General features: G+C 44.8%; 1 long non-coding RNA gene across 2 annotated transcripts in view; it reads left to right on the top strand.

Moving 5' to 3' along the window:
* LOC117196118 (uncharacterized) overlaps positions 1–12181 on the top strand; it is a 58456-nt gene that overhangs the window by 29098 nt on the left and 17177 nt on the right. For both annotated transcript variants that reach the window (XR_007475389.1, XR_007475388.1), the window contains exon 2: positions 2767–2915. This is a non-coding gene — a long non-coding RNA (uncharacterized LOC117196118). The remainder of the gene's footprint in view (positions 1–2766; positions 2916–12181) is intronic.

Raw genomic sequence — 12181 nt, 5'->3', positions numbered from 1 at the left:
CACTTTTTCCATGTTGTGAATAATGCTGCAATGAACATTGGAGTATGTTTAAGTTCCTGTTTTCACTTCTTTCAGTTGTATACCTAAGAGCAGAATTGTGGGATTATATGAAGATGCTACGTTTAGATTTGGAGGAGCTGCCAAACTGTTTTCCATGGTAACTGCACCATTTTACATTCCCACCAGCAATGTGCATGGGTTCCAATTTCTCCACATCTTCACCAACATTTGTTATTGTCTGTCTTTATGATTATAGTTATCTTCATGCATGTGAGGTGGTTTCTTGTTGTAGTTTTGATTTCTTTAATGACTAATGATGTTGAGCATCCTTTCATGTGCTCGTTGGCCAATTGTATATCTTCTTAGGAGAAATGTCTATTTAAATCTTTGGCCCATTTTTAGTTGGGCTGTTTGTCCTTTTGTCATTGAGTTGTAGGAGTTCTTTATGTATTCTGGATATTAATCCCTTATCAGACATACAATTTGCAGATATTTTCTCCCACCGTCGTTTCACTCTCTTGGTAGCATCCTTTGATGCCCAAAAGTTTTGCCTCCCTCTTATAAGGATCCTGTGATTACACCTAATAATCCAAGATAATCTCACTATCTCAAGATCCTTAATTTAATCACACCTGCAAAGTCTGTCCCTTTTGCCACGTAAGGTAATGTATTCACAGGGTCTGAGGCTAGGAGGTGGACATCTTTGGGGGAGCCAATATTCCGTCTACCACGATTCATTTCAAAATGTCTACAAAGTCAGAAATTGTGAATGTATTTGTGCAAAAAGATGTAAGCAAGCAACTGTGAAAGAAAGCAACCTGCCTCGTGTGCAGCTGTCATTTAGGGCTTCTGCCCTGAATCCCCCTTTCACCCTGTGCTGGGTTACTTAACTTCTCTGGGCTACTGAACTTCTCTGTTCATTCTTCAGATGAGACCAATTGTCCTTCCTCTTTTCCTCCTGTGGGTCTTAAGGGTGAGCGATGAGTAGACCCAGTTGGGGCTTTTTTGTCATCTGCATGAACAGAAGTCCTAAATATAGAAGTCACTTTAGGGAACATCAAGAAAACTGGAGCACAGTGAGTGCCTAAATGCAAGCCAACAAATAAGGTTTATGTTTGGATCTGTATCAGAAGGAAAAATAACAGACCTAAGAAGATTAATGAGACCATGTCTCGGAAAACCTTTGAGCTCTTTGGAGGAAAAGTGCTTTGTAAATGCAAGCATTTCTACACCCCTCCTCACCTTTTTTTCCCCACGAGCGGCTGCGGTGCTTTTTATTCCTCGTACCTATCACAGCAGCCTGTAATTATTGGAAGTAATAATTGTGCTTGTGTGGAAAGGTGGCAGAGGGCAAAGATACCTTGGTAAGAACATAGGACCAAATGCTGGATTAACATCAGGGGAGGGCCTGACCCACGAAGTCACAGAATCTGAAAAGACAGCTCTTTTCCTATGTTTCCAAAGCCTTCAAAATAAGTGTATGTACATTAGATAGAGTAATTTCACTAATAGGAATCTAGCCTAAAGAAATGCTCAGAAACACAGGCTGGGATATAAACCAAAGATGTTTGTCATCATTATTTGTAATTGAGAAAGACTGGAAACAACCTAAATGTTGCTTCCAACAGTTAGAAATAAGTAAATGACGTCATGAAACACCACGTAGTATTATGCAGCCGTTCAACACGTCGATGAATAATTTTTAACAATGTTAGGAAAGGAGTCTGATCAAGTGTAACAGAAAAAAGCAAGACTGATTTCAATATGAACTGTGTTCTCAGAAACGTAAGGTACTGATAGGTAGGAAAAAGGAAAACAGAAAACAAGGAATGCACTAGATGTTGCCACCTGTTATTTCTGCTTGGTGGAATTCTGGTTGTGAGTCCAGTGACCCAGGGAGGCTGGGTTCTTTTGCTTACTGGGTTGCCGTTTCCTGGGGATGAGGCTAACATGTTGGGTTGTTTTTTGATATTTGCGTTGCTTTGAGGAAGGATCAGAGAACTGAAGTATTAAAACAAAATTTAGGAGAAAACCATAGCTAACGAGTGCTGAGATTTACTGCTATAGGTGTTGTTTTTGTTAAAGGTGGTGAGAATGGAAATGAAGATAACAAAACATAGTTTCTCTGCCTCCTTGCTATAAATTTAGCTATTTCCGATAAGTTAAACAAAACATCTTTGATGGGCCTTGTGCTAACGCTGGATTCAGCAGAACCTCCTCGGTCATTTCCATACTGTATGGGCTGAATTGTGTCCCCCCCTCCTCCAAATTCATGTATTGAAGCCCTAACCCCCAAAATTTCAGAATGTGACTGTATTTGGAGATAGGGCCTTTAAAGAGGTAATTTAGGCAAAATTGGGAAATATGGATGGGCCCTAATCCAATACAACTGGTGTCCTTATAAGAAGAGGAGATTAGGACTCAGACACCTATAGATTGAATGTTTGTGTCCCCCCAAAATTCATATGCTAAATCCTAGCCCCCAGTGAGATGGTATTTGGAGGTGGGGTCTTTGGGGGTGATTAGGTCATGAGGGTGGAGCCCTCATGAATGGATTAGTGCCCTTATAAAAGAGACCCCAGAGAGCTCCATCACCCCTTCTACCATGTGAGGACACAAGGGAAATGGCTGTCTATGACCCAGGAAGTGGGCCGCATCAGACACCAAATCTATCCTCATCTTGATCTTGGACTTCCAGCCTCCAGAACTGTGAGCAATGCATTTCTGCTATATACAAACCACCTAGTTTGTGGTATTTTGTTACAGCCGCCCAAACAGACCAAGACAGACTCATACAGATGGAAGACAATGTGAGGACACAGAGAGAAGGCAGCTGTCTACAAGCCAAGGAGAGAGGCCTCTGCAGTAACTGACCCTGCCCACACCTTGAACTTGGACTTCCAGCCTCCAGAACTGTGAGAAAATACATTTCTATTGTTTAAGCCCCTCAGTCTGTGGTATATTGTTATGGCAGCTCTAGCAGACGAATACACATACATATATATTTAAATGTGTTTATGTCAAGTGTTGAGGATCCCAAACACCGCAAGACAGCAATAGTTATGGAGCAGTTAGCGTTAGGAAGATGGGTGTGTGCTGGGGTGGTGCGTGGAGATGAGTATGTGCTTAAAGCTTGTATTGGGTTGGCCAAAATTTCATCTTTAACATCTATGGAAAAACCCAAACAAACTTTTTGGCCAACCCAATATTTAGTAATGAAGGAAGGAGGTGCTGATTTTTTAAAAACTGGAACTTAAAATAAGTTGCCCTCCTCAAAGTTGGGACCAGAGAAAGGAACCCTGTTTCATTCTCTTTCTGTTGGTGTGAATGTCACTAGGGCAGGGCCCCCTAACCAGGAGGAGCCTTGGCCGTGCTCACCCAGAACATCTGACCCAGGTCGCATAGCTGAGGTCAGAGTCCTTCCCACCTCAGAAAGGGCCCTGAGGGGCATCCCTGGTGGTGCAGTGGTTAAGAACCCGCCTGCCAATGCAGGGGACACGGGTTTGAGCCCTGGTCCGGGAAGATCCCACAGGCTGCGGAGCGGCTGGGCCCGTGAGCCACAACTACTGAGCCTGCGCTCTAGAGCCTGCGAGCCACAGCTACTGACTAGAGCCCGTGTTCCGCAACGAGAAGCCACCGCAATGAGAAGCCCACACAATGGGAAGCCCACGCACCGCAACGAAGAGTAGCCCCCGCTCGCTGCAACTAGAGAAAGCCCAGGTACGGCAATGAAGACCCAACGCAGCCAAAAATAAACAAAAACAAGTAAATTTAAAAAGGGGGGTGCTGAGAGGTAGGAATACTTCAAAGGCAACGGCGATGGGTCAACTTAAATGCCACCCGGAAGGGAGGTTTAGGAAGCGGGCTGCCTGCTCACTGCTCTGGGGCCTGGGCCTCCCTGCATCTAAAGGATGCATTCAGATCTGGGGATTCTGCCTCGATCAATCTAAGGTCGCTCACCCTCTTCCAACCGCCCAGGACTTGAGCCAGAAGGACACTTTGCATCCTTGTTGTCTGGCCCTTCCTGCTCTCCGTCCACTTCAGTGACCCAGGCCTGCCCAGCGCCGACACTGGCCCCTGGGGTCCTGACAGTCTGGGATGTGTTTCTGAGTGAGGGAATCCCCACGAGTGGTTTGCACCTTCCCTCTGCCAGCCAGCTCTAACTTTGCTTCATAAATAAGAACTTCTGTATACCGTGGTCCAGTCACCGTGTTTCCCCAGCTGCAGGCCTGGAGTTTCCACGGCTTTGGTACTGCTTCTGCTTGAGAGGTTTAATTGACAACATAATGAAGCAACTTAAATACAGCCCAGTAACTGCCTCTCTCCAAAGCCAAGGAACTGCACATCTCCTCCCCAAGCCTACCTGTCCTGGGATTGGGGCCCTGACCTGGCCTCCTGGGCTGGCTGAGTCCACGCTGTATCCTCCTAAGGACCAGGAAAGGGGCCATGGGTGATCCTGGCCTTTTCACATGCAGCAGGAGACCCTCTGGTACGTGTTTCCTGGGCATATCTCTGGTCATAGAACAGTTTCCTCAGAGATGATACAGTGGTCATCCCTGGATGGTTTCTCTTCACTTCTGCAGTGCCAGGCTCCGTGCTGGGTGATGTTGGAATACGGTGAAAGGCCAGGACCTAGCTGCCTGTGGGCTGTAAATTCAGTCTTTCATTTTAAAAATTAGTGTTTTATTGTGAAACGTGTATTCTTATAGCATATGACATAATCTCTGTTGGCAGGTAGTACAGTATGTTAAAAAAAAAAAAAAAAAAAAAAACTTAGGCTCTGGAACCAGACCGCTTGAGTCTAAATCCTACCCCAGCCAGTTAGAAGCTGTGTGAGCTTAGGTTTGTTCCTTAACATCTCTGGTCACTAGTTTCCATGTTTGTAAAATGGGATAGATAATGTCAGACCTACCTCAAAGACTGTTGTGAAGGGTTATATGAGTTTTAAACAAGGAAAGCACTTAGATCAGTGCTGGGCATAGAGAAAGCATTCAGTAAATAATAATAAGTTCTTTTTTATTGTGGTAAAATGTACATAACATAAAATGTACTATCTTAATCATTTCTAAGTACACAGTTCAGTGGCACTAAGGGCATTCACATTGTGCAGCCGTCACCACCATCCACCTCCAGAACTCCTTCATCTTGCAAAACTGAAACTGCACCCATTAAGCAGTAACTCCCCATCTCCCTCTTCTCCCAGCCCCTGGTAACCACCATTCGTTCTATGAATTTGACTGTTCTAGGTTCCCCATATAATTGGAATCACACAGTATTGTCCTTTTGTGACTGGTTTCTTTTACTTAGCGTCATGACCTCAAGATTCATCCATGTTGTAGCCTGTGTCAGAATTTCCTTCCTTTTTAAGGCTGAATAATATCACTTCTACGTCTACACCACGTTCTGTTTATTCATTCGTCTATAAATGGACATATGAATTGTTTCCACGTTTCTGCTACTGTGAATAATGCTGCTGTGAACATGGGTGTACAAGTAGCTGTTGGGGTCCCTGCTGTCACTTCTTTTGGGTACATACCCAGAAGTGGAATTGCTGGATTCTATGGTAATTCTGTGCTTAATGGTTTTAGGACCAACCCTACTGTTTTTCACAACAGCTGCACCATCATTCTCATGGTTTTAAACACTATCTACAGGCTGATGAATTCCAGCTTTCTATCTATAACTTCATACTTTTCCTGAGCTGTAGGTAGACTACGCAATTGCCCACTTGGCCTTTCCAATTAGATGTCTCACAGGCATCTCGAGATTAAACACGTCCCAAATTGCACTTCTTACCCCACCCTACTCTTCCCCATTTTGGTAAGTGACACTAATTAAAAATCTGGCTGTTCAAAATGCAAACCTTTAAGCGGGACCAGCTACATAATTTGTCAGACCTGGTGCTAAATGAAGATGGGGGGGAAGCCAAATCCCCCTTCTTACAGTTCTGTGCCCCAGCCCCCAGTGGACCGGCCGCCGTGGGGGATCGCAGCCTCCGTGCTGGGATGTGCCCAGTACCTGGAACCATGGTGGCCGAGAGCCACCCTGAGGTCCCCGCCAACCCTGGGTGGGGACGGCTGTTGGCACTGACTACACCCCGATGAAGCTGGCCGTGAATCCTTCAATGAATCCTTTTTTAAAAAATATCTTTATTGGAGTATAATTGCTTTACAATGGTGTGTTAGTTTCTGCTTTGTAACAAAGTGAATCAGCTATACATATACATATATCCCCATATCCCCTCCCTCTTGTGTCTCCCTCCCTATCCCACCCCTCTAGGTGGACACAAAGCCCTGAGCTGATCTCCCTGTGCTATGCGGGTTGTTGTTTCTTAAAGGTAACTTGGTGATATTTTATTTATTTATTTTTATAAATTTCTTTATTTTATTTATTTATTTTTGGCTGCATTTGGTCTTCATTGCTGCACGCGGGCATTCTCTAGCTGAGGCGAGCAGGGGCTACTCTTCGTTGTAGTGTGCGGGCTTCTCATTGTGGTGGCTTCTCTTGTTGCGGAGCACAGGCTCTAGGCACGCGGGCTCAGTAGTTGGGGCACATGGGCTCAGCAGTTGTGGCTCGTGGGCTCTAGAGTGCAGGCTCAGTAGTTGGGGCTCACGGGCTTAGTTGCTCCGCAGCATGTGGGATCTACCCAGACCAGGGCTCGAACCCGTGTCCCCTGCATTGGCAGGAGGATTCTTAACCACTTTGCCACCAGGGAAGTTCCTGCCCTGTGCCACATCTTCTTTATCCATTCATCCGATGATGGACACTTAGGTTGCTTCCATGTCTTGGCTATTGTAAATAGAGCTGCAATGAACATTGTGGTACATGTCTCTTTCTGAATTATGGTTTTCTCAGGGTATATGCCCAGCAGTGGGATCACTGGATCATATGGTAACTTTATTTTTAGTTTTTTGAGGAACCTCCATACTGTTCTCCACAGTGGCTGTATCAATTTCCATTCCCACCAACAGTGCAAGAGGGTTCCCTTTTCTCCACACCCTCTCCAGGATTTATTGCTTGTAGATTTTTTTATGATGGCCGTTCTAACTGGTGTGAGGTGATACCTCACTTCAATGAATTCTTGATTCCTTTTTTCTCCTCACCCTCCAAGTTCACTTTATCAGCAAGAGCTATGAGTTCCACCTCTAAAATCAGTCTCAGCTCTTTACTTCTCTATCTCTCCTTCCATGATGAGCACCCAAGCCGCCATCCCCTCTCTCTACTATTAAAAATCACCCACCTGGTCTCCTTCACTCACCCTTGCCCCTTCTCCCACATTCCACACAAGAGCCAGAGTAACTGTTTCCAAAAATAAACGAGTCCGTGTTTACTGCCCGGTTTTAAAACATTCGTGGGCTCCTCTCCAAGGCGCACAAAGGCGGGTGGTTTCATAGCCCTGCCCTCTCTTCTTTTCTTCTCCGGGTGTGGTGTCCTGCTTTCTACACCATGAAGATGCCAAGCCTGTAATGGCCTAAGGGCAGGGTTTCTCCACCGGCGCCTCTGACATTTTGGATAATCCTTTGCATGGGGGTTTGTCCCCTGCGCTGTAGTTCAGCAGCATCCCTGACTGACCTCTAACCCCTAGATGCCAGTGGCACTGCCCCTCCACCACCTTGTGAGGACAGTATGTCCCCGGACATTAGCAAATGTTCCCCAGGGGCCACCCCCTCCCTATTCCTCAGAACCTTCCTTGGAGCCTCAGAGCCCTGGCTCTCCCCCTGGCTGGACTGTAGCCTCCACACACCTTCCTCCACCTTCACACTTGCAGCATCTTCTCGTCCTTCGGAGAGCAATTTAAATGTCACTTTCCCTGATCAACCAATACTGTACAGAGTAGTCTCTCACTCCCACTGTCTGTTTTAAATTGTTGTCTAAATACTCACCGGTCTCTGGTATCTCTTTTGTTTAATTATTTGTTGACTTTCTGTTCCCACCTCCAGCCCCTACCAGGATGCAGGCTCCTTGAGGGTGGTCATGTCCATCGTTTCATTGACACCTGGAATGGAACCTGGCACATAGTAGATGCTTAGTACATCTTTGCTGAAGGAACGAATTCACAACGCTTTGATTTTTTTTATTTTTTTAAATTGAAGCATAGTTGATTTACAATGTTGTGTTAGTTTCAGGTGTACAGCAAAATGATTCAGTTACACACACACACACACACACACACACACACACACACACATATATATATAAATATATATATACTTTTTCATGTCCTTTTCCATTATGGTTTATTACAGGATTCTGAATATAGTTCCCTGTGCTGTACAGTAGGACCTTATTGTTTACCTGTTTTATATATAGTAGTATATATTTGCTTATCCCAAACCCTGATTTATCCTCCCCCCGCTTTCCCCTTTGGTAACCATAAGTTTGTTTTCTATGTCTGTGAGTCTGTTTTTGTTTTGTAAGTAAGTTCATTTGTGTCATAGTTCAGATTCCACATATAAGTGATATCATATGATATTTGTCTTTCTCTGTCTGACTTACTTCACTTAGTGTGATCATCTCTAGGTCCATCTATGTTGCTGCAAATGGCATGATTTCATTCTTTTTATGGCTGAGTAATATTCCATTGCATATATGTACCACATCTTCTTTACCCATTCCTCTGTCGATGGACATTTAGGATGTTTCCATGACCTGGCTATTGTAAACAGTGCTGCTATGAACATTGGGGCGCATGTATCTTTTCGAATTAGAGTTTTGTCTGGGTATATGCCCAGGAGTGGGATAGCTGGATCGTATGGCAACTCTATTTTTAGTTTTTTAAGGAACCTCCATACTGTTCTCCATAGTGGCTGCGCCAATTTACATTCCCAACAACAGTGCAGGAGGGTTCCCTTTTCTCCACATTCTCTCCAGCATTTATTATTTTTAATGATGACTATTCTGACCAGTGTGAAGTGATACCTCATTGTAGTTTTGATTTGAGTTTCTCTAATACCTAGCAATATTGAGCATCTTTTCATGTGCCTATTGGGCATCTGTATGTCTTCTTTGGAGAAATGTCTACTTAGGTCTTCTGCCCATTTTTCGATTGTGTTGTTTGTTTTTTTCTTATTGACTTGTATGAGCTGTTTGTATATTTTGGAAATTAAACCCTCATGAATTCACAACACTTTGAAACCCGTGTTTGTTTCTGTGTACTTGTCAGGCCGTTTTCATTTCTTTCCAGTTCTTTCTCTTCTTTCCTTTTTATAGCCTCTACTTTCCCTTTAGGGTCCCCATTTCTGCTCTATTGTCTTTTTTTCCTTCTCTTCCTCTTAGCACAGGTGATAGTTCCCACATTAATCTGATTCAACATCTTTCATAACAGAAACACAGGCTAGTCAAACACGACACAGATAAATTCTCAGTGAAGTTGAACTAAGCAACAGGATCTCATGGTCAATGTCATTGGACTTCACATAGCAGGAGGGTCTCCCGGACACAGAAGATCCCAGGAGTTGCCTGGAACTAGAGAGGACAGCCCTGGGGGGAATCCCAGGGGCCGCTTGCTCAGTCTCTTGTCCTTCCTTCACTCTGAGTGTTGACTTCACTCTTCCCTCTTGTTACAGCCCAGATCCCTGTGCCTTTTGTTCATCTGGTGAGACATTATTGCCATCAATACTTCCATAGGCTTTATTGAAGAAACCAGGCAGATTGAGCTAACATGTCTTTATCCCAAACTCAAACAAACCACTGGGGAAAGGATTCCTTGGCTCAACTTGGGAACGAGACTGTTGAGTGTCTCCAATGTGCCAGGCACCTCTGGGTGATGAGGATACAGTGGACAACACAACAGACACAATTCTTTTTTTTAAAAAATTAATTAATTAATTTATTTATTTTTTGCTGCATGGGGTCTTCGTTGCTGCCTGCGGGCTTTCTCTAGTTGCAGCGAGCGGGGGATACTTTTCGTTGTGTTGTGCGGGCTTCTCATTGCGGTGGCTTCTCTTTGTTGCGGAACACGAGCTCTAGGCACGTGGGCTTCAGTAGTTGTGGCATGTGGGCTCAGTAGTTGTGGCTCGTAGTCTCTAGAGCACGGGCTCAGTAGTTGTGGCGCACGGGCTAGTTGCTCCGCGGCATGTGGGATCTTCCCAGATCAGGGTTCGAACCCGTGTCCCCTGCATTGACAGGTGGCTTCTTAACCACTGTGCCACCAGGGAAGTCCCAACAGACACAATTCTGATGTCATGGAACTAACATTCTCTGACACTGCACTTGCCATATGTTTATTACTAAATGCCTATCAAGAACCAGGCTCTAACCTTATACCAAGGATACAGTGGGTAAAACACACAAACATAACAGCATATGGTGATAGGTTAATTCATTTAGTCAATAGTCTGCATTTCTATATGAACCTACAGGAGGGGGGACTTGATTTGGTTTGAGAAACTGGGGAAATTTTTTTTTAATGTGATTTAAATGAACCTTATTTTTTTACAACAGTTCGAGATTTGCAGAGATATCGTGAATGTAGTTCAGAGAGTTCCCATCTATCCCAAACCCGTTTTCTCCCATTATGAACATCTTATATTACTGTAGCGCATTTGTCACCAGTAATGAGCCTATACTGATACATTATTATTAACAGAAGTCCATACTTTGTTCAGATTTCCTTAGTTTGTACCTGATGTTCTTTTTCGTTCTAGGATCCCACATTGTAATCATCATGTCTACTTAGGCTCCTCTTGGCTGTGACAGTGTCTTGGATTTTTATTGTTTTTGATGACCTTGACAGTTTTGAGGACAGCTAGTTAGGTATATTGTAGGTTGCACCTGTACTGGAGTTTTCCTCATAATTAGACTGGGGTTATGGCTTCTGGGAGGAAGACGACAGAGATAAAGCGCCGTTTCCATCATGTCATATCAAGGGTACATCCTGTCCACATGACATCACTGTTGATGTTGACCTTGACCTTTGGGCTGACATAGTTTGCATCAGGTTTCTCCAATGTGAAGGTCTTTCCCTCCCCCTTTACATACTGTAAAGCAGCTGCATTTTAGGGGGGAGGGTTGGTATGCTCCACCTCCTTGAAAATGTGTTTTGTTTTTCATGGCTTTACTGACGTACAGTTTACATGCCACAGAATTCATCCATTTTAAGTGAACAGTTTGACGCGTTTTACTAAATTGATATAGTTGTGCCTGAGGAAAATGGTCTTGGAGCTGACAGCCAAAGGATGAGGAGGATTTAAATAGGCCAAGACGGGGCTTCCCTGGTGGCGCAGTGGTTGGGAGTCCGCCTGCCGATGCAGGGGACACGGGTTCGTGCCCCGGTCCGGGAAGATCCCACGTGCCGCGGAGCGGCTGGGCCCGTGAGCCATGGCCGCTGAGCCTGCGCGGCCGGAGCCTGTGCTCCGCAACGGGAGAGGCTACAACAGTGAGAGGCCCGCGTACCGCAAAAAAAAACGCACAAAAACAATAAATAGGCCAAGGCAGGGAAGGACTGTTCTAAGCAGAGGTCACAGCATGCGCTAGCCCCTTAGGGGAGGAACCTGGGGGAGTCCTGAATCACCTAGGAAGCGTAGACTGTGTCACGCTCCTTCCCTGAAAATGCTTTGTAAATATTTTCCCCAGAACACTTAAAAGTCAACAGCATTTTATTGCCTGAGTTTGTAAATTCCAGTTCTGTGAAACACGTGTCTGTCTAGAACAACTCCATCCCTGTTGGTTTATCCAAGGTTTTACTGTAACGATGAGTAAATATTAGGATAGTAAAATTCAGAATGGTCCCTGTGCCTACTCTTAAATCTCCCAGTTGCTGGATACCTACTGACGTCTTAGGATCCACAACCAGAGACCAAGGCAAGTGGTATTTAAAATGTGCACAGGGTTACTGAGAAGCTGGGGTAACCAGTTATGAAGCCACGCGCCATAAGATGGGGAGGAAAGGAAGAGAAATATAGACTTGAAAACGTTAGTGGGATAAGGTGGATTTGGAGCACTCATGTTGGAAGGAAGGAAGATATACAGGGAAATGCAGAGATTATTAGGGATATGTTGAGACTGACCAGGCGCCCAATTTTCCTCCTCATTAGTTATGCATAGCTCCCATCGCCAGGGTTAGGGTCCTGCTGAGGCAGACCTTTCTCATTAATGACCCAGTGGAATAAAAGGTTCAGGGGAGCCCCCAGGTGTCCCCGGAGGGAGGGATTGGGTCTGCCCAGTGCTTAAGTTTGTTCTG

Source organism: Orcinus orca, chromosome 2 (genome assembly GCF_937001465.1).
Source record: "Orcinus orca chromosome 2, mOrcOrc1.1, whole genome shotgun sequence".
In the NCBI taxonomy this organism is placed as follows: domain Eukaryota; kingdom Metazoa; phylum Chordata; class Mammalia; order Artiodactyla; family Delphinidae; genus Orcinus; species Orcinus orca.
Note: the sequence above shows the minus strand (reverse complement) of the source record. Positions and strands in the feature narration are given on the sequence as shown.